This window comes from Macrotis lagotis, chromosome 6, assembly GCF_037893015.1.
Source record: "Macrotis lagotis isolate mMagLag1 chromosome 6, bilby.v1.9.chrom.fasta, whole genome shotgun sequence".
Classification (NCBI taxonomy): domain Eukaryota; kingdom Metazoa; phylum Chordata; class Mammalia; order Peramelemorphia; family Peramelidae; genus Macrotis; species Macrotis lagotis.
Window position 1 is genome coordinate 230,702,202 of NC_133663.1, and position 23,848 is coordinate 230,726,049.

At 34.7% G+C, this 23,848-nt stretch overlaps 1 long non-coding RNA gene across 1 annotated transcript in view; it reads left to right on the plus strand.

The window, feature by feature from the left end:
- Positions 1–462: 462 nt before the first annotated feature.
- Positions 463–23,848, plus strand: part of LOC141492063 (uncharacterized) — an 88,074-nt gene continuing 64,688 nt past the window's right edge. Inside the window, exons 1-2 of the long non-coding RNA XR_012469841.1 lie at positions 463–495; positions 4,458–4,578. This is a non-coding gene — a long non-coding RNA (uncharacterized LOC141492063). The remainder of the gene's footprint in view (positions 496–4,457; positions 4,579–23,848) is intronic.

The window sequence follows — 23,848 nt, forward strand, 5'->3', positions numbered from 1 at the left end:
CATGCAGAAGACAATATACAATATACAGGAGCATAAATATTCAACAGAGGGAAAAGCCTCCTGTAGAAGATGGCAATTTAGCTGGTTATGTGAAGGAAGTCAGAGAAACGAGGAGACAGGATGAGTAGGGGGAGCATCATCCCTATGGGGGCCAGTCAGTGAAAATGCCTGAGGTTTAATAGCCCATTTGAGAAATAACATGAAAGTCAGTGTCACTGGATCAGAAAACCCATGAGAAGGGAACAATAGAAGGGAAGATTGAAAGAAATCAGGTTGCGGGAGTTTTGAAAACAAATAGATTATTTTCTATTTGATCCTAAAGGCAAAAGTTAGTCAGTAGAGTTTCTTGAAAAGGGGGGGGGCATAAAATGACCAGATCTATACTTTATTAATATTGCCTTAACAACATTGGGAGATAGGCTATTGTGGAGTCACAAAAGCCATTAGAATGCTATTTAGTATTCTAGGCATGGGGTGATAAGGACCTGGATCAAGGTAATGGCAATGTCAGAAAAGAAAAGGGGGAAAATAAGATATACAATAAATAAATAAATAAAAATAGACTAATACAAATTTAAAATAATTTTTGTTAACAGATTGAATATGGGAGAGAGAGAGAGAGAGTAAAGAGTTGAGGGTGATCCCTACACTAGAGGGGGTGGGGGTGTGGAGGAGGATGGTGATATCCCTGGACAGTAATACATAAGTTTGGAAGGGGGAAGACCTTGAGTTCAATGTTGAACATGCTGAGTTTAAGGTGACTATGGTGCATTCAGTTTAAGCTATCTAGTACATGTAAATGAAAGATTGGAAGTCAGCAGAAAGTTTAGGGCTGAATAAGTAACTTTGTCAGATAAAAAAAAAAAAAACCTCTTCCTAGGCAAAACAACTGACTTGTGAATTTGCATAAGTTAACATTGGTTCTTCAGGTTCTTACAAAGCGAACAGTGAAATACATAAAGTCTTCATTTTAAATTTATTTTATAACTCATAATCTCATTCCAAAAATGACATGTTAAAATCAGTTTTCAATACTTCAGTAGCTAAGCAATAACAGTCAAAATTCACACACAAAAAAGAATTAAACTATTTTTCTTACTTTCTATAATCTATGGCATTTTCAAGCTTCTCATTTATCCTGAATTTCAGTCCTTTTGCCAAAAAACTCTAACGAAGCATTTCTTCAGGATAAAAATAAAAATCCTCTTAACTTAGAGGAAAAATATGTTCTATAAATTTACTACACCTAAATGAAATCTTAACTATTATCAGAAAACTCATTGCTAAGTATTTTTGCCCAATTTGATTCCTTAAGAGTCCAGAGATTTAGGTTAGATATAAGAAAGTTGTGGTTTTTTTTCAACAGAGCATTTAATAGAACAGGTTACTGAAAAGAGGCATGAAATTTTCTTCTTTGAAAACCTTTTAAAATTGGATAGATTCTCATCTATCTTGGGTAATATAGTGAGCCTATGAGAGATATAAGGATGGAATTCTCAAAAGTCTTTCCAGTACTTCTCTTGGTACCATCTTCAGAAAATGTATTCCTTCCCTAAATTTTCCTGATTCTCCAATAGATGTTAAAGTAAAGGAATTATTTGAACCACAACTATGCCTTTTAATACTTTATAATTTGTGATGAGCAAATTCAAATTCCAACACTATTACTTACTAGCTGAATTACTATAACTGGAGTTTAGTTGTTTTCAGTCATGTCTGACTCTTTGCGACACCATTTAGGATTTTCTTGGCAAATATACTGAATTTGCAATTTCCTTCTCTATATCATTTTGCTAGATGAGAAAACTGAGGCAAATAGGGTTAAATGGCTTAGTGTCATCTAGCCAGGAAGTATCTGAGGACAGATTTGAACACATGAAAATGAGTTTTCCTGACTCCAGGTCTGACATTCTTTCCACTGTGCCATCTAGCTATTTGGTTATCATTGCCAAGTCATTAAGGTCTCTAGTTCTTATTTTCCTCAACTATTAAGTTATGGGACCCAATTCCACAATCATTATAACTAGGTTCTTCACTTCAGATAACTTGCAAGCTAAAATACTATTTTCTACTTCCCAATTTCCTTAATAAATAGCAAAGTAAAACTATTAACTAATAATTAGTAAACTAGAGCATGAATGTATAGAAAATTGTTCATGGTATTCTACAATTCAGTTTATTTATTTAGGTTTTTGCAAGGCAATGGGGGTTAAGTGGCTTGCCCAAGGCCACACAGCTAAGTAATTATTAAGTGTCTGAGGTTGCATTTGAATTCAGGTCCTCCTGACTCCAGGGCCAGTGCTCTATCCACTGCACCACCTAGCCACCCCTACAATTCAGTTTAAAAGCATTTCAGTAAAGTATTTGATTCAGGTAAATTTGCATGTAAAATTCCATTAGCTACAGTATCACAAGTACCACAATCATTTTCTGAAAGATGCAGGAAGGTATTTTCATGGGAAATTATTGTTCTTCCTTCATCTTGGAAGAGGTGCAATGACATCATAGTTTAGGTAAAATAATAGATGATGAAAGATGTCTTGACTTGCATGTGAATTGGATTTAAGTGATACAGAGTTACATCAAAATGTTAGACTCACTCTTTCTTCCAAAGTCATGAAACTCCAAAGGCAAAACAAAAGTCAAGATGAGTGGGCCATGGCCCCCAGGATACAAGAGGATGCCCTTGATGTCTATGCTCTAAGTGCTACACAGTGCCTACTTTACCTGCCTTCATGACAATTGCAACAAGTGATTCTCCTTTACCCCTTCCTCTAGGGGCAGTGTTCACTTGATGAGGATAGGATAGACATCCACCTGGTTGAGTCTATCACAATTTTATTGGTATGTGGCAACTGTATTCTTGCAGCCCCAAGTAAAAGTTGGGTGACAGGTGGCCACCAACGATCAATGATCAACCCAGCAAGCCCTCTCACCAGAGGTTCTAGGCTTCCCTAAACATCCTATTTAAATAGAATGAGAAGCATCTGAAAAAGAATGTGTATGGGGTGAATGCTGAAAAAGGAAAAAAAGCAGCCTCTAGGGAATAGGTTTTTGACTCTGGAGAATGACCCAAAGAGAATGAATATTAAAGGAGATTTGAACCATGAGAACCATGAGAACTGGCTGAGTCAGAGGAGTGGGAAAGAGAAATGAGGTTGTATAAAGTCTCATGAAAAAAATTCTAGGCATAGAGTGAACTTGATCCATAGTAAAAATTCATCTAGACCATTACCTTTTGTCATAACTGTTTAGCTAGTCTTTCCATATCCATTCTATCCATTTACAACCTGATGTATAGCCCCATAAATCATCCCATTCCCCTTAGTTGGAATTATTTAATTTTAGGCTCAATCTTCAACTAGTCTCTTGAGACCTCTAGAAGCAAGCAAAGTTTGGAGGGACAACTTTGAAGGCTATGCCAAAGTTCCTCTGGAGCTGAGACTAGGTCTTGTTCCCACCTCCTTCTGGACACTGAGACTTGTCCCAAATTCCACAGTCCTTATGACTAGGTTCTCCACTTCAGATCACTTGCAAGCTAAAAATCCTTTTTTCTACTTCCAAACTTCCTTAATATCTAAGATAAAGATAGTCTATCTGCCATCTAACATTTGATGTCCTTAGTTTCATAATATTTAGAGCAGAAGAAAATTTTAAGATTATTTACTTCCATTCCCTCATTTTGCAAATAATGAGGAAATTGAGGTCTAAAATGATCAACTAAGATGTCCAAGGTCGCATCGATAGCACTGTTACTCAACTGCATTTCCTAGAATTGATCAGGACCCCATCTGTCTCACCCTAGTGATTCTATTTAATATCTTTGTTCCCTGACATCTGGTCTAGTCTAATTTATTCCACCAACAATAGAGTCCAAGGTGTAACAACCTCTCTTTCTTTCCACACAGTATTACCTGATTTATTTTTCTACAATATAAATTAATGAGAAAATTTTCAAAAGTTTCCTGCTGTCTCAAGGATAAAGTCTAGCATTCATGTTCCTCCATAACCTGATCCCAATATTTTTCTGAGTTTTTTTTCTTCCCACTACTTACTGACATAAGCTTTCCAACCCCAATGTGCTGGTTACTACCACCCTACTCTGGCCTTCTCCCTAGTTATAAATATATCTTGCCTATTTTTACCTATCAGAATCCTATCTATCTATTAAAATCCCACATCCTCTCTAACCACAGCCATTCCCATCACTTTTGGCCCACCATGATTTCTCTCTCCTAGGAAAATCTACAGCAATCAATCATAGTACCACTCATTTGGCAACTATCTACGTTCTTTCAAATGTGTGGCCTTTCTCTCCACCAAGATTGCAAAATCTATGAGGGCAGATAACTCTCTTATTCAGTTGTATTAGAAGTAACTAGAACGATGCTCCATAGTAAATGTTTGTTGATGTAAGTCTCTTAATTTTCTCTTATTCTCCTTCCTCTCTTCCTCAGTTTCTTCTCTGGTAAAGACAGAAGATGGAATGAGATGTTTCCAAATGTTACTTTTTAGGTCCAAACTGCTCTTCTATCAACTGTTACATACAACTCAATAATGGGGCTGAATATTCCTTCAGTAAGTGTTATAAATGGCTCATAATTATCCAGAATGAATAAAATAATTTCTTATTAATTAATTAACTTTTCTGCATAAAAGGACCATTTTCCCTGGCAGAAAAGGCCCCAAACTGCAACAATGTCTAATGTTATATGCAGTTTGAAAGACTTTCTCCTCCCCTCTGAACCAAACATTGGTCTGAAACATCAGGGTTATAATCTAATCAATATGCTTACCTCATACCATTCTCTAATACGTTTTCCCACCCTGGTCATTATACAGATAAAGCACAGGGAGTGTATAATAATATGTATAAACTTCATTGAGCAGGCACACATGCAGAGGCTGAGGGCCCTAGGATGTGTGTGTGTGTGTGTGTGTGTGTGTGTGTGTGTGTGTGCATGTGTGTGTGTAGATGTAGTTATAGCTATAGATATATAATTAGATAATTAGATAGATAGATATAAACTAACAATTTCCTCTTACATTCTGTGGAATCAAAACACCCTACATTCTACACAGTAAGCAAAATGGTCAATTTTAATTATTTACAGGTGATTTCACAAGTATTTTGAAACATATAGTTGAAAGATAGGATAGCATAGTCCATTGTATATCAAATTTGAAGGCAAGAAGTCGCTGGTTTTGATGGGTTCGTTATTACAGTGGAAAAAAACACAACTTGACCCAAGAATGCAAGTGTGAAAAGAAAATATTCATTATAACAGAAGTTAGAATACAAAAGAAAGTGATAGAGAAGTTAAGAAGAGATTAAAGAAAAGCCAAGTGGATTGCTAATTAATCTTGACAGATTAAGCTAAAGTCTGAAAGTCAGAGCCAGAGCAAGAGAGCAAGCCTAGCCAGAAATCTCCTTAAATTAACCCTCTCTTCATGGGAAGAGGTGGTGAATTTGGAGTTGCCCAAATCTCACATTGGAGAGATTGCCTTTTGGGGAGGGCTCAAGGGTCTCAGATTCCTGTCTGGGTGGTCTCAGATGTTTCAGCACCTGCATAAACTTAGCCTACCTTACCAATGAGAACGTGTCCAAGGTAAGATTGGATGTCAAGACAGAGTGTCTTAAAGGAGTGATAGAGCAAGAGTGAAAATTTACAAAATCTTACAGGTTGTAGCAACCCTCGAATCTCTTCACCTTTCTTTGCCTCAGTTTCCTCATCTGTAAGTTGAGGATAATAATACTTTAGTACCATCCTTGAGAGGTTCAAATAAAATAATGCACTGTAAAATATATTACAAATTTTAAAGTACTATATAAATTGCAGGTGTTGTTATTGATATGATCATCTGAGGTTGTGTGCATAATAGATGCTTGAATAAATAAATGAAAATCATATATTAAGTTATTAGCGTTTACAATGCACTGGGAATATAAATAAGGCAGCCCGATTTACTCTCAAAGACCTAACATTCTAATAGGGGAAAACAAGGTTGTATAGAGATTTCAGTTACAAGGAAAGGTACCCCTATTCAGATGAACACACTGGGGTTCAGATATTTAAGTGATATCCCTAACATCATAAAGCTGCTAAATGGCAGAAGGTGTCATCTGTTTTCTCAGGATCTTCAATATGTCAGTCAAGCTAGGGTTTACACAGAAAGACTGACATTATGGAGAAACTGAAATTTGGCAGGCAGTAAACAAATGAAGATTAAAATTGAGAAGCTCCATTGCACAAGGGTAGGAAAGGGGGAAAAAAAATCTTCCCAGACTGGAGGCAGAACAAATCTCAAGTCAAGAGCTGATATCTATGCAAATCCATATATAGTAAGGCTAAAGGACAAACATTTGTATTTTCTGTTTACAACTGGAACATTATGAAAGAAAATTGCTCAGTTTTATTTCCAAATGACCTTTACAAATACACCCATTAAATGGAGGTAGAGGTGTATAAATTCGGAAATAACTATTCATTAATTCCTGTCATCAGAGAGTTAGGGTCCACTCACACACTGAACACAAAGACACCTTCCTATGGAATACGGTGCCCAGTTAGTAAACATGTCTAGGAACAAAAATATTAAAAAGGTATAGATAATATTAGTCATTTCTCAGCAATTCAGTTACTGGGTGCTAAAGCTAAAAGCACCTCTTTAACATGCAAATGAACTTTTGTTTCACCATTAGCTAACACTAAGTGGGATTTTTTTTTAAACATGGGTGCAAAGGGAACAAACTACCACCACAGGAGGTCTATGCACCCAGAAGAAGAGATTTAAAAGAGACCACCTGCATGAAGGGAGAAGCTGGAAGCAAGGTTACATAGCTGGATCCCTGGCTTTGTGCCAGCACAATGACCTCGAGGCTGTAGGTAATTTTTTTTGGTAGAATTTGAGGAAGGCAGAAGAGAATGCAAAAAAGAAAAAAGGAGAAAAGGAGTATTTTTGCATATATATGTATCTATATCTATAGGTAGATGCATCAATATCTACTATATCTATATTTATATTTATAGATATGGATACTGGTTCTTTTAGCTACTTACTTGAGAGTTAATAACTCTTTGGTGATTTTTATGGTAAAGCAAAAACCTTAAAAGATAATCTGAATCAAAGAAGAAGAAAAAGTAGATTGATATTTAAAACAGTCTGATAACAAGGCACTTTTCTTTTGAACAGCTAATATCAAAATTCAAGCAACAAACAAGTTTGGAAAAGTTAAAGGAGTGTCCGTGATGCCAGCCTCAAACATAAGAAGGGAAAGTGGAAACCTGAGAATAGTTTGCTGTGTATTTGAGATGTGGGAGGGGGAAAAACTGCTTTCTCTCTCTCTCTCTCTCTCTCTCTCTCTCTCTCTCTCTCTCTCTCTCTCTCTCTCTCTCATCACACACACACACACACACACACACACACACACACACACACACACACACACACACAAACAAAGAGATATGTTTTGTTTTAATTGTCATTTCCTATTATAAAACTTACCCCAATCACCAATGAACCCTTAGTAATAACAAACATCAGGTACATGAAACAAACTGACTACATCTGACATTATATACCACCTTCAACAACTATAGTCCTTTCTAGTCTTATTGTATATTAATTCTTTTCATATATTCTCTGTTCTAGCCAAGAAGGCTAGATCCTTCAAGACACTGCATTTCCTTCTCCAGGCCCTTGCATGCTTGGAATAATTCCCTCTTCTTTTCTCACCTCTTCTAATTCTGGTTTCTTTCTTGTAGCAATTTAAATCACATAGGAGGCAGATCCTAATCCTTGTTATTCCTTAGCTCCTTCTCATCAAAAAACAAACAAACAAAAAAATAAGTCAAAAAATTTTGTATTTGCTTTGTATATATTTTGTATTCAAGAAACTGCATCACAGCAGATAAAGAGTCATCTTGAAGGTCTGAAATTCCTAAATTCTAGTCCCAGTTCTGCCATGTATACATGTAACTTTAAGGAAGACACATAGGCCTTTGGTGTTCCCAGGCAACTCTCTAAGACCATAACCATAAAAACAAGGCATATCTGCTCCTTCCTTTGATCTTCCTTCCTTTTTCCTCACTCTTTTTCTACTTCTCATATACCTTCTCTTCCTTCATCTATGTATCTATCTGTGCATCTATGTATGTATGTATCTATCCATCCATCTATCCATCCATCCATCCATCCATCCATCCGTCCGTCCGTCCGTCCGTCCGTCCGTCCGTCCATCCATCCGCCCGTCCGTCCATCCGTCTATCTATCTATCTATCTATCTATCTATCTATCTATCTATCTATCTATCTATCTATCTATCTGATCTGTTTAACTAATACTTTCCCCTGAAAACCACATAAACTCCATTATCTCAAGGACTGTTTAAGTGTCACCATTCTATCCCTAGAACTTTGAGCAGAGACTGACACAAAGGATGCACTTAATATACCTTCTGAATGAATGGTCCCCTCATTCTCGACTGCTGGAGGGAATATGATTGCATTTTAATTTCTTTTCTTCTGAACTGAAATCTGGTCATTATGATTAATCTGTCTTCTAGAGGTGTTTGCACTTGTGTTTTTGTTCTAATTTCGGTTAATGTTTGCTTGACTCTACTTATTTGAATCTTCAGAGCTATTTTCAAAAAGTTTTGAGAAAAGATAGGTGGGCTTGTAGGGTATAAGTTTCTAAAAGATAGAGTGGCCTAACAGAGGGAGGAAGATCTCAATGACACCAAAAAGAAGAATGGTCTAAAAGAGGCTGGTACCAATTCATGTTCTTGACCAATAAATATGAAGAATGATGACCTGAAACAATAACTTTAGAAGCTCCAACACTTAGAAAGAATGATGTCTGCTAAGGAAAACAAAAGTAATTATTTTTCAGAAACATATCAGACTGGATAGTTGCTGAGATTACTTGAAGCTCTAAAACTCTACTACTATATGTAAAAATGTACTTTAAAAAATTAATTTCCTCAATTAAATTACCAGATGAGAAAATGCTTATCTGAGTATTTTTAAAGACTACTAGCCTATAAATTTATTGTCTACTGTTCTCACAAAGTGTTCTTTTTCATTAAAACAATGTTCAATTTATCATAATAATTATCATAACTCTAATTTTTCAAATGAAATATCTCTATGGATAAGGTATTACACAAGTCTTTTGAGTGAGATTTTTGTTATTGTTCAATCATGTCCAACTCTCTGTGACTCCATTTTGAACTTTTCTTTACAAAGCTACTGAAATGGTTTGCATATTTTTCAGCAAATCAGATTTGCATCTCCTTCTCTAGTTCATGTTATGAATGAGGAACCAAGGCATATGGGATTAACTGATTTGCTTAAAGTCACAATGCTAACAAGTATGAGACTGGATTTAAACTCATGAAGAGTCTGCTGGATTCTAAACCCAGTGCTCTATCCATTGTAGCACCTGGCTGTCCTGAAAGAAACTAAGTAAGACTTTATAATAAAGTCTAATGTTAAACTTAAAATAAAAGTCACAATTATAAAAAATAGGTTTAAGAAGCTCTTTCAGTATTACCTAATGTTAGGTAATACAAATACTTTTCCTACCATTTCAGATGAAAAAATAGAAGTTCTGGATATTAGAAAGTAAGTAGCAGAACTGGGATTCATAATTCTGCTACAAAATACAATTCAGTTTGCTTTCCACTACACCACATATCCCTCCTTAAACAATAAATTCAAAATCTTCCATGATGATTCGTTGAAATATCTCCAGGTTTTTATCTACCACCAACACAACATGTTGTATTTTTGAGTCTTCTTTTCTCTAGATTTTTCATCAGTGATTGTGATATACTCAGGAATCAGAGAAAAGAAAGAGAAACTGAAGAAGAGCTGGAATCATATTGCAGGAGGGTTCTCCCAAATCTCTAAGTGTTAGAGAAATGATAATAAAATCAATGATACCTTTCATTTGCATAGTGCTTTGTAATTTCCAAAGGACATATTTATAATTTTAAAAGTGACAGGGAATGACTTTACCAGGGAGTAATGAGACCTTACATTTGTATAGCTGTGTGCTATTTATGTGATATTTTCATGCCCATTATATCATTAGGACTAGAAGCTTTCTCTGCCAAGTCTGAAGTTCCATGATCTGAATATATTCACAACTCTGTTAAGTAGCAGAATAGGTATTGTTATCTTTTCCTTACAAAAATAGCAAGAAAACAGTCTCAGAGAAGTTATGAGTCTTCTTCAAGATCATAAACCTAGCACATGCCAGAACCAGCACTAGAATTCAGGATTTCTGACTTTTGGTTCTTAATTAGAATGCCAACACTGGAGTCAGGAAGATCTGGGTTCAAATTTGATCTCAAATACTTAATAAACACATGTCCCTGAACAGGTCACTTACTATCTGCCTTAGTTTTCTCATCTTTAAAGTGGGGATAATAATAGTACCTACCACTTAGAGCTATTTTGATGACAAAAAGAAATAATATGATGTAGGTAGAGCAGATATTGGTATCTCTTTTTTATAGAGATAAGAGAAAAACAATCTCAATAAGATTAAATGACTTTTCCAAGATCATATGATCAGGGTATAGCAGAGTCAGGGCATGAACCCCAGATTTCTGATTTTTGCTTCTTGAACTTTTTAACAGAAACATTTTTCTGCCACCATTGCCTATGCCATTTAAGTGACCGCATGACTCAAAATGACACACCTAGACAGATATGTTTTAGGTCATATCAAAATAGCTGCTTAAAATTCAATAAATATACTTTCTATACTAAACTATGCTTTCTATTTTTGAAACAATACTATTGCAATTTTCTTTCCTAGAACTCCATTTCAGCAACACTTCAAGTGTCCTAGTTACCTGCCCACACATCCCCATGCCATACTGTGGCTGAATGATTTTTTTTATTTGTCCATTTAAACATAATAACAACTACTATAATGTTCCCTCAGCAAATCATCTAACCACTTAATTGATTCCCTGCTTAAAATGAATATTGGAGATAGCCAGATTTGTGGTTTTCAAGAATTTGTATTTAGGTTCCTCGGTGGCACAAAGTTAAGGGTAAATTGCCCCCATCTCCTCTTTCCCTTATTTTCATCTCTAGCATTGCTGTGATTACCTGGTTGTGTTAGGCAAAATAATCTTAGCTCTTCTTCTTTATAATATCTATTGCTCCCTATACCTTCATTAAGATTGCTAAAGATGCTTGGAACAATAATACAGTCAAGCTTCTATGAATCAATGGTGAGAACACAGTTGAAATGTGCAGATCTGAGCTAATAATCAGACTCATTTCTTTTCTTTTCAGATGTTTACATACAAATTAATATGATTTTTATATAAATGAATTAAAATCTAGAAATTATACAAACAATAAGTATTTAGCAGTGAAATTGGCATGTTGTGAAATGAAGCCATTTAATAATTCATTGATGGCCATTTTGACTGTGGTTATTCTGAAGATGAGAATTTTAACATCCATGAATTATATCCGTACTTAAATTACAATCTAGTAAATATCACCAAACTGCCCATTTATCCAAGTAATAAGACTCTCATTGATTGGTTCATTAATTTTGTATTCAGTGACTAAGTATTATGTGCTATATACTGAGCATCCACTTGTCCCAATGCTCTATAATTAGAATATTTATATTTCATTGGCCTTCTAGGCACTGTTAAGTGAACTTGATATGGAGATTTGTATAACATGAAATTCCACCTACAATGAGATGAATTACTTCTCCAATTTGAATTTATTTTTAATTTTGTCTATCTGTAAACCATGGGTCTTAAATTCCATCAGGCATATTGCATTTCATTTAGTTTTCTTTGAGGGGGAAAGATCCAATGTTATATGCTCTTTAAAATTAGCATTTTAATTTTAATAGTGAATTAAATAGAAAGAAGGAAGGAATTAAGTCAAGGGCAACATGGAACTTCTATTAATCTTTCACTTTTAGTTCTTGACTCAAGTTTCTTGCCATGTTAAATGATTTTAGAAAAAAGGAAGTAAAATGAGCACTGGGAAGTTCAATTTTACATTTGGCATTATTTTCACTAAGTAAATGCTAGACTTGCTATCTATATTCCCAAGTATTACTGGGCCAGGAATATAGAGGAATGAGAAGAAACAACATTCCCTCTGGACCAAGTTTCTGACATGACCTTGCAGACATTAGAGTTACCTTTCTTTAAAAAACATTTGTTGCTCTAAGGATTCCAAAATTGTTTCTTCAATTTGAAAGAAGAATATTTGAAGAATTATGCCTAGAGAACTATACCTGGAGTAAAGACAGATGAGAGTTCAAATTCTTACATAGAAACTTAGCCTGAGAAAGTTGAAAGTTTCTCAGCTTCCATTTCTCACCTGTAGCATGGGGTTATTAGTATCTGCCTCACAGGGGTTGATCAAATGAAATAGCATATACAAAATTATTTGAAAAATTCAAAGATCTTTAAAATTCTACATATCCCAACCATCCAAATTATATGGGGTAAAAAGGATTTTTATAGGCCTGTAAGTGCAAAGTGAATTTTTTAAGGTGATGGTTGAATTTATTTTAAGTTGGATTTTATAGACCACTGAGTCCCAAATATCTGACTTTGTCATTATTGCCAATATCAATTGTCCGTTCTTATGAAATAAAGAGCATTAACCCAGATGATTTATAATATTCATTCCAAATCTCCAAGTTATATGATTCTATGAAATTCTGTGATAACCAGAATGGATTGAATTACAGTAGAATAAACTTCTAGAGAACTGAATTTGTTTTCCCTTTTTCCCCTTATCCCTTTATCCATATCACCTAGTACAATGATTTACATACAGTAATTCATAATTCATACATTATGAATATTTATTGAATTCCATATAACTGGATTTATCCTTTATCAATGAAGTTCTCTCCACATCTCCCTCTTAGCACATAAGTTTGAGTCTCAGATTTTTCCATGGCTCTATAATGAGCCATAAAACTAGAGGTGAATTTCCCTTCCATTGCTAGACTTTCAGATATAACCTAGTATTCTTGGAAATCTTTGTGATTTGCCCAGCTTTCCAACCTCTAAAAACCTCTGAATTCAGACATCTAGTATGTTAATGTTAATGAACATGTTTTAAAACAATATTGACATATAGCTAGGTGGTATAATTCCTCTCAGCCCTCTGCCATACATCCTTGCTTTCAAATGATAAAGATAATGATCAGTCTTTATGAGACCTAGATAGAAATGATGTCTAAGAGATAGAGACATGTATTTTTTTTTTAAAAATCAGCTTCCCAAGTATAGGTTTGAGTAGTCATGAATAGACAATAACTATAAAGAAATTATGAGAATTCAGAAAGATGAAGGTGAAAGAAGAACATTTCAGACATGGAGAATAATAAGTTGGGTAGGATATCTAGTGCAGTATATAAGACAAAGCAGGAAGTCAGTTTGACTAGAGCATAGGCAAATGAGAATAAATATAGGAAAATAAAATGCAATAAGGATGAAAGATAGGGATGGGTCAAGTTATGAAGGGTTTTGATAATAGAGAGCAATTGAAGTTTACTGAGTAGGGGAATGACACAAAGAGACTTAAAAATAAGTTTAGGAAAATAAGTTTAGTAGCTAGATGAAAGGTGTTAAACTAAAGAATCATTAAAATACCTTAGGGTTATTACAATCATCCAAGGCAGAGGTGATGAGAGTAAACTAGGAGTGTACCTATATACAATGGGAAAATGTACGAAATATTGTGAAAGTAGAAATAAGATTTGGCAATTGAAAAGATATGTGGGTGAGAATGAAGAGTCATGGATGACACTCATGTGAACCTGAATGATTGGATAGATGTCAGTGTCCTCAAATCAAATAGCTAAATCCATAAGGGGGATGGATTTTGAAAGAAAGATAATTAACTCTTGGATATGATGAGTTTGAGGGGGTTTATGGGACTTCTAATTTGAAACATACTATGGACAGTTAATGGTGTAAGACTAGAATGTGGCAAAAAGATTAGAGCTGGAAATATAGAAGTGAGAATCATCTGCACAGAGACAGAAATTAAATTCATGTAAACAAATGAGAGCATAAGAATAAAGAGCATTGAGTATAAAGAAAAGAGTTCAGGAATGAGCTCTGGGGGACATCTACTATTAGGGAGTATGATGTAGTAAAGGTAACTGAGAAGGGATGGTCAGTGAGGTAGAAGATTCAAGGGAGAACAGTGTTAAAAAAAAACTCAGAGAAGAGAAAGCATCTTGAAGGACAAAATGGGTAAAAGGGTCAAGTACTACAAAAAAAGATCAAGAAGAATGTGGGTTGAGAAAGGGTAATTAAATTTGGTCCTAAAATAAATCACAGGTGACTTTAGAAAGGGCAATTTTGAATTGTGATAATGCTGAATTTCAAATTGTATAATGTATAGAAAAGACAAAACTTTTGAAAAGTTTGGCTGAGAAAGAAAGGTGAGATGTAGCACAATAGGTTAAGAAGATGGTGAATCTAGTGAGGGTTCTTTTTTTTTTAGGTTTTTGCAAGGCAATTGGAGTTAAGTGGCTTGCCCAAGGCCACGCATCTGGGTAATTATTAAGTGTCTGAGGCCAGATTTGAACTCAGGTACTCCTGATTCCAGGGCCAGTGCTCTATCCACTGTGCCACCTAGCTGCCCCTATTGAGGGCTCTGTTGAAACTTGGGAAGCAGCAAAGGAAGAAACTAGTGGATAGAGAGAGATGGAGGGGGCAATCTGTTGGAGAAGACAATAAGTGATAGGACCAAGGCCAATATAAAGGAGTAAGCCTCAAGGATGAAGAGATGGAGAAGAGCATGAAGTTGAATGGTTTCTATTTTTCTCAATAAAGTAAGAGACATAGTCATCTTTGAGTGGGGAGGGGATATAGTAATATGGATGATTTCTGAAGATAAAAGGTTTGCAACACTGTGAAAAGTGACAGGGAGAATTAATTAGGGAGAAATAAAAGTACTGGCATCCTACATAGAAAGATCCAGTTGAGATAACATAATTTTGCAGGGAACTTAGTCAAACATAGTTGCTTAACTCTCTCCCTACATTCAGTAGAATGTGAATGTTTGCAAAAAAAAGCTTTGAAAAACCAGTGAGAATCATGCCTTTCTTTTCCAAAGAGTAGAGCAAACACTGGTTTTGAATTTAAGGGTCATGGTTTTAAATCCCAGATCTAGCAGCATCCTTCAGAAAATATCTAGCCTAAAATAGATCAAATTAAAAGCTCATATTTGTATATATGCAGTCATTTCTCAATTGGATATTAATTAACCATGAAACAGAGAAATAAATTCATCAGATCTGAACTATATGAAAAGAAGGCTATATAGGAAATTCTTGGAACAGCAGAGTAGAGCAGAAGTTTGTTTTTTTCTATTCTGTTACTATTTTTCTTCTTATCATTAGTTACCTTTCACTTGTCTACTCTTCCCTTCAACTCTATTGCTTTTAGTTACACTCTTCATCTGGCACTATTGCTGTATTTTTTTAGAACAGGAAGTTCTTTAAAACACCCTTTCACAGAAAACTGTATCTTTCAAATACATGGATATTGGATGTTCATTGATACCTAAACCTCTTCCTTTGATCATCTTTCCCTGTTGCTAGGTTGACCTTATTGCACAAGAAGGTTACCTTTTACATTTATGATAGTTCATTATAAAACACTGGCTAATGATGAATTTCAGTTTCCACTTTGGAAAGGAAGGAGAAGCAGATGGCAAGGAGGTTAACATTTCTGTCATGCTCAGCTGACAAGGTGAAGAATGAGTGATTGTTCAAAGCTGACAAAACCTATGCAGCCAACAATGTAGGTCTTTAAGCAGCTCCTTCTGACACTTCATTAGGTATGATGCTCAAGAAGAGCTTCAATGTCACTGTTTCTGCTGCCTTAGCACAAGTCAAGCAGCTAGATAATCCTCTGCAGATCACTCTGCATGAGTGGGTTTTCATGAAGCCATGATTTCCACTCACCTATTAGTAGCTGATGAGTGACACAGAACACCCAAAGCAGGAAATGACAAAAGAGAACTAACTCAGTTCAAAGACATTGGGAGGATATTTTATCCAGCAGGGGGTAGAAGATAATTATTTATTTCAACAATGATTCTCAGATTTTTGTAACTACCATCTGAACTTGCAATTTGGGGGCTATTCCCGGAAATCTTGATTGCAGTTCACAATGTGATGTTATACCTTCCAAAAATATAAAAAAGAGCAGTCCACTTACAGCAACTTTGTAGAGCTCTGAGTTTAGGAGGAAAAAAACCACTCCAAGTGCTAAATCAAATCAGGATAAAAGATTATGCAGTTTTTCTAACTCACGATGACTAGTGGTTGATATTATTTTTATGTGATGACAATAATAATTAAAACAATAATAATACAGTAATATGTAAAACAAAGTATCTTCTTGAATTCTTAAATTTTTTAGATTAGCAACATTGTCACCTACATATGGGAGCCATTGTTAATCACTGTTGAGTCATGTGTACTCAGTGACAAAGATATTTTGGCAAAAAAAGAAGAAGCTGCCCACAGGCATAGATGACATTACTTTCAACCTGGAGTATTTTGGAAAGTTTTCCTTTATAGCATACTTAAATTAATATGCTTGGCTGAATTGTGAAGTAACTTTTCACACTAAAAATGTTTACTTGCTGACTCACACATGTCCAACATTATTATTATTTGACAGATGCTTGGAGTTGATAGTGCAATTCCTAGGATGCCTGGAGGACCTTGACATTTCTGAGAGGCAGCCTTAGTGTAGTGGAGTCTTATAACTGTTTTATTATTTAGCACAGAAAACTACCCACTCTATTTCATTCTCTGTCATGTGGAAAAGTGAAATGGGACCCAGGAAAAACAAACAAACACAGGCATTAGGGAAGATGAAATAATACTTAATGCTTGGAAATAACTGCAGATTTTTCTCCTATGAAATTCCATTTTATATGTAATTCATTTCCTTTCTTTCAATATACCTCTTATTAGAGGTATTCTTTTTCCATTCCCAATCTGAGATTCATGAATGCAAAATCCATTTCTAATTCAATTTTGTATCTTATAAAGTGCCGTGTACACAATGGCTATTCTACAAAATAAATCTATTTAAATAATGAATGAAAGGAGGGAAACTGTGATGGAATCCAGTCTTGGGTTTTCACCAGGTACATGGCCTAGACATGCTGAGTTACATCAGGAAGCTTAGAAACAGAGTGATTCATCTTCACTCTGGGATTCTATGATCTAGAATTATTCAGGGAAGATTGCTTAACTGTTTTGATAGGCAGATAGATCTTATTCTAATACTTAGATGTTTTTCTCTATGGTTATATTTTCAAAAACTTTAAATTTTTGGAATAATGTACTTAATGATTTTCTGCATAACATTATTTCATACTTGTTTGATTGCTTAGTTTGCTGATTGTCATTAATTTTATATACTTTTTAAATTAAAAAGTTTGAATATGGTTTTATCATCCAAAATGTAGCATTTAGGACCATAGCACATACTTGTAGAGAATTATAAGACTTAAAAGTTACTTTTCTCTCTATAGTCCTGTGAAATAACAAATGAAAAACTTACTATACCCCTCTGAGAGATGAAGATGATGAGACTAAGAAAGTTTGAATGATTTTTTCCAGGGACACACAGATAATAAGTATCAAAGCAAGAATTCACCCTGGTGTATCTTGACTCCAAGTTCAGGATTTATCCAACATACCACACAGTCTTAAATTTTAATTGATATATTTTCTTCCTCTCCTCCTTTGCTACCCCAGCTATTTTCACTAGCAAGTGGAAGATAGGTAGCAGAGAGAATTGTGTACTACCAATAGGACCCAAAATTTTACCTGCCTCTCTGTGATATACCTATATTGAACTGGAGGGCAGCTAGGTGGCTCAGTGGATAGAGCCTTAGAGTCAGAAGGACAGGAGTTTGAATCTGGCCTCAGATACTTGATACTAACTAGCTGTGTGACTCTGGACAAGTCACTTAACCATGATTGCCCCCCTCACTCAAATCCAATTCGTGTGTTTATCATGGCATCCTCTCCCTGATGTCATAGTTTTCTTTGAGAATGAAGGACAAATAGTCTTATTATACTGAACTGGAATAAAGAGAAAGGGAGAATAGTAAAAGATATAGTTAGGAGAGAAATGCATAAAGAGAAAATGGCAATAAAGTAATTTTACTTATCTGTCCTGATTCTAGAGTTCACAAACCATTTCTCTTCCTACTAACAAGCTTCATAATTTAAATTGCTTTCAGTGAAAGAGAATAGATATATTTGGTGCTTAATTTGACTCAGTATTTGCTAATTGGGAAGGCAAGTTATATGACTCACATGACCAAATCATCGAACAAATTACTATTAAATGACATTTAAATATTTGTTGGGATATAGTGATAAATTTTATACTTTAGTGTAAATTAAACATAAACCAGAGCTAAAGTATTTTCCAAGAATGTTTTCATTAATCAGGAATGAAAGTCGTAGGTTCAAAGATGATCAGTTACAGTCATAGTTTTCACCGGAAACAATGCTGAATAGCAATTTGGCAGCATTATTCCCATGACCCTCCAAGCGGTTTCCCGGAAACCTAAGTCTTTGGGATCCAGGGAAGAGTATGGTTGAAGGTCTGAGAGAAAAGGCTCTCCTGAAAAATAGTTCATCAAGAGACAGGTTTGGATTAACAGTGTTATCGCAACCCCACATTGCTGAAATATCATGTTGTCTCCTCTACTGTATGGCACTATTTGGTCACCAGAAATTACATACTGGTACTTTACACAATATTGCTAGAGTGTCACAGTACCTTGATGATATGAGGGGGGAAAATCATTCTCAGGGGCCAAAGATTCCTGGAGCATCTAGTCCATCATCAGGCCACAAGGTAAAATGGTTTTGGAAAAGGCAAGTGAAAGGGATGTCTTTGCCTCACTATAATAAGCATAATGTGCAAGTCATGCCACCATGAATATGGTTGGCATGATCTTCTTTGAATAGAAGGACAACTCCACCAACAAGAATGCTGGCAAGAAGGAAATAATATATTGCTTCCTCAAAAAAAGGATTACAAGGGGAACCAATTATAATTAATATATAGCTTTTGAAAGTATACATATTTTATAAACCAAGTTCACACATCTGAGATTAATAGCATTTGATGCTTTTTTTCCTAATCTCCAGATTAATCTGTGAAATAGTGAAATTAGGTGGTAAGGGAGGTGCATTAATTTTTTTTTGTTTCTTCCTTGCCCTGAAAGTGAAATAGGTTTCATCCTTAATTAGCAGCTGTTAGTTCACACATTAAACTATCTGTTTGTGTACCTATTTAAAAAATTAGGTAAAGAGAATGTAAAATTTATACCAGAATAGTAACTTGTATACAATAAGAACTTAGTTCTTGTTATTTTTATTTGTTTAACTTAAATTGAAAAAAGGAACATTTTATTTTTAATTCTAAGCAAGGCAACAGAGGTGTTTGACAAGTCATATTAGCCCTGTGCCACAAGTTGTGAGAAATATGAAAGTCATGAATAAAGCAGATTTCTTCCCTGTAAAATGATTTATGATGTGAGCTTATCCTTCTATATCTATAGATTTTCTTTTAGCTTATTCATTCCTAGATTTATAATCATCTAATTATTATAAATCGATGGAGAAATGGATAGCAAAAAAACACAAAAACAAAAAAAAACATCATCTCCAAAATCTCAAAACATCAATCATTCTTTTTTAATCAGACTGGACCTGACAGAAATGAATTCTTATTGGAATGATTTTATGACCCTAGGGACCTTAATTTACAAAGTACCAAAATCTAGTGATTTGGGTAGTGCTTGGATAAACTTACTGTGCTACCTCAATTAATATATTCCCTTGGGAACAGTGAAGACACACACACACACACACACACACACACATACACACACACACGTATGTATATATGAAGACAGTCCTTCTAAAAAGCCATTTAAACTTCATAAATTATGCAAAGCAGAACTGTCAGCCTTTAGAGTTGTCACACACACACACACACACACACACACACACACACACACACACACACACACACAGACACAAACCTTAACACAAAGCTTCTTTAGGTCTTATCCCAGTTGAAAATCAACAATGCCAACTCTAAACAATGTGAAATTTTTCAAGCTTCTTTTGACTCCCCTTCCTCCAAAGTCCAACATCACTAATTTATTTTTCTACTTTTGCCTAGTTCATGGTCTGTCTGTCTCTCTCCATATATCTCTTGTCAGCCCTTGTCTTATTGAATGAGGAAAGAGTCTGATGCTCATCCTTGCTTCCTCTCTGTTGATTCCCTGGCTCTATTTTCAGGAGTTCTTAACATTTTTTCTGTGTCGTGGACTCTTTTGGCAGCTTGGTGAAACCTATTTACTTCACAGAATAATTTTTAAATACATAAAAAAATTTGCAATTACAAGGAGAATCAATTATATTAAAATACACTTTTCGATATGCATATATTTTATAAATCAAGTTTCCAGGTCTCAGATTAAGAACGCTTGTTTAATTGAAACTCATTCACACTGAAGTGTAGGCTTAATGAAGTATTGTAATTTTAAGATTTTTATATCTAATTGAGACACAGTGGACTTAGTGGATAAAGAACCTTACCAACTCAGAATCAGTCTTTTTCTAATGCTTCTTATATTTACTGGCTGTATGACCCTGAGCAAGATATTGTGCCTAGACAGTTTTTAAATTAAAATAACTGCTGGTCCAATATTGTGCAATGATCAACTATGAGATCTAAATCTAGATCTATCTCTTCTCAGCAATACAAAAATCCAAGACAATTAAAAAAGACTCACTATCCACATCCACAGAAAGAACTGATGGAGTCTTAATGTAGATTAAAGCATACTATTTTCACTTTTTTGTGTTTTTTTTTCATTTTATTCTGCTTGTTCTTTCACAACATGACAAATATGGAAAAAATTTTTACACAACTGCACATCTATAATCTATATTAGATTATCTTGGGGAGAGAGGATGAGAGGAAGGAAGGGAGAATAATTTGCAAAATCTTATAAGAATTAATGTTGAAAACTATCTTTACATGTAATTAGAAAAAAATAAAATACTATTTACAGAAAAAAACTGTTGGTCATATTGATAAGAAGAATTTCCTTCACCAGTGTCACAGGTTCAGACACACTGAATAAATAAGTAAATAAATAAAATAATAAAATGACAAAAAATAATAAAATAAATTAATAAAAATAAAATATTTAATTGTCCAATATTGTGATATAGCTGTGATGCAGTTGTGATTCAGTCTTCAGTTAGGACCAGATAGTGTTGCCTCAGATCTTACCTTCAAATAGGGAGACCTTAGAGAAGTCATTTTACTCCTTGGGGACCTCAATTACCTCATTTATAAAATAAGGAGACTGGACTAGATGAACTATGATTTTTATTAAATACAGCAATGAGAAGATGCTAAGTGGAAGTAAGGGAGAGTCTGAAATCCCTCTAGAATTATACTGCTGCTACTTCATTTAATCATTTGGGGGAATGTTTGGGTTTCTTAGTTTTAGAAGGGATTTTAGAGCTCTTTTAGCTCCAATATCCTTATTTGATAGATAATGAAACTAAATTCCAAAGATGGAAAGTGCTTTTCCCAAGGCCACACAATTAGGAAGCAACAGAAGAGATGGAACAAAGGTCCATGAGTCTCTCAAAGTACACATTAGCAAATGGTTAAATCATAAATTAAATAATAATTTATTAAAATCCTTCAAGATTTTAACTATGCTTTCTGTATATTATCTCATTTGTACCACACAACAAGTATTCCCATTCTGTAGATGAGAAAACTGATTTTCAAAGATTTTAAAATCATGTCCAAGAACATAAAATTAGGAATAAGTTTGTGGCAGGATTCAAACTCAGAGCTCTATCCAGTATACTCTTCATTATACTATACTATCTCTTTAATGAGCAGTCATTAGTCACCCTCAGTAAGTGTGTGTGCACCAATGACAAACTTTCTTTTATTTTAGTCATTTTAGACACTGTTGGCTCCTTTAGCCAAGATCAAGGCTTAAAGTGGTTGTAGCCTTAAAAGTGTTACCATTTTCTTGAGCACAATCTTTATCACTTTAGTCTGCTGATTTTTGATTCACTATCACACTGCAAGTCTCCAGTTATTTTTATGGACTACCTGAAAACCAAAGAACTATATTTATTTTTTTTAGGTTTTTGCAAGGCAAACGGGGTTAAGTGGCTTGCCCAAGGCCACACAGCTAGGTAATTATTAAGTTTCTGAGACCGGATTTGAACCCAGGTACTCCTGACTCCAAAGCCGGTGCTTTATCCACTACGCCACCTAGCTGCCCCGAAAGAACCATATTTAAAACCTTCTGTTTCACTATTCTCTTGTCATGCTCTTTCCTTTCTTCCTTTCCTTCTTTCCCTCTCTGTCTGTCTTCTTCTCTCTCTCTCTCTCTCTCTCTCTCTCTCTCTCTCTCTCTCTCTACCTCTCTCTCCCCCCCTTTTTTTGGTGACAGGAAATGGAATCTTCCCTCAGAAAGACACATCTCATATGCATGAATATCCACTCAAAGTTGATGATGCTAAAGGTACTTGGGGCTAAGATTTAATTCATTTTCTATCTTTTTAAAAGATTGTATCAACCCATTTATGTTTACAAAATAAGAAAAGTTGAGATTTTAAAACAACCATTTTCCATGATGAAAAGCAGAAATGTGTGCAATAAATAAGAAACATTTGGTATACTGTGTTACATTATTACAATGGAATATTGTTATAATTGTAACAAAATTATTAAGAATGTCAAGAAATTGTAGAAGAATCTACATATTAATGCTAAGTGAAATAAGTAGAACCAAAAGAACAATTTATACACTAACATTAAGGAAATAATGATAACATTAAGAAAAATGACAATAGAAGTCTTCAAGCTTTTATGAATAAAATGACAAATTTCATGGTGAAATGTACTTTCCTTGTCTCTTAGTGATGAACTACAGGTATAGAATAAAGGCACAAATTGTCAGACATGGTTGATATGCTGGTTTATTTGACTAAATGGCACTTCTTTGTTGGAAAGAAGAGTTCTATTTAAGGGAGGAATTGTGATTGTGTTATAAAAATAGCATCAATAAAAATATCATAAATAATTTGAAAATCAGGAAAAGTGTATCCTGAATCAGGGTTCAACCTCCTTTGCCATTAAAACACTGAAGTTTTTGTAAGGGATCCTTGAAACTATAAGTAATTAGTCTTCATTAGGCTGAATAAATAATGTTTCACATTTCTGTATATTACTAATTTTGAAATGAATATAGATATTGCTGTGAATAAAAGAAGAAGAAAGATTAAAACTAACTTTGCTGGAATATATTTCCAGATAAGGAAAACTATGATATAAAGTGGCATCTATTCCACAAATTGAGTCAGCTAGCTGGCACAGTGGATAGAGTGCCAGATTTGTAGGATGTCTCTTCCTGAGCTCAAATCTAGCCTCAGACACTTACTTACCTGTGTGATCCAGGGAAAGGTACTTTACCTTGTTTGGCTCATTTCCTCATTTGTAAAATGAACTGGAGAAAAAAATGGCAAACCACTCCAATATCTTTGCCAAGAAAATCTCAAATGGTCATAGAGAATGGGATACCACTGATAAGACGGAACAACAACAACAATAAGTGCAGATTATAGTGTTAAATAGTTATTTTAAGAAATTAAGTAAATTCTCTAGGGTTATACAGTATGTATAAGAGGCATACCCTGAACCCAAGTCTTCACA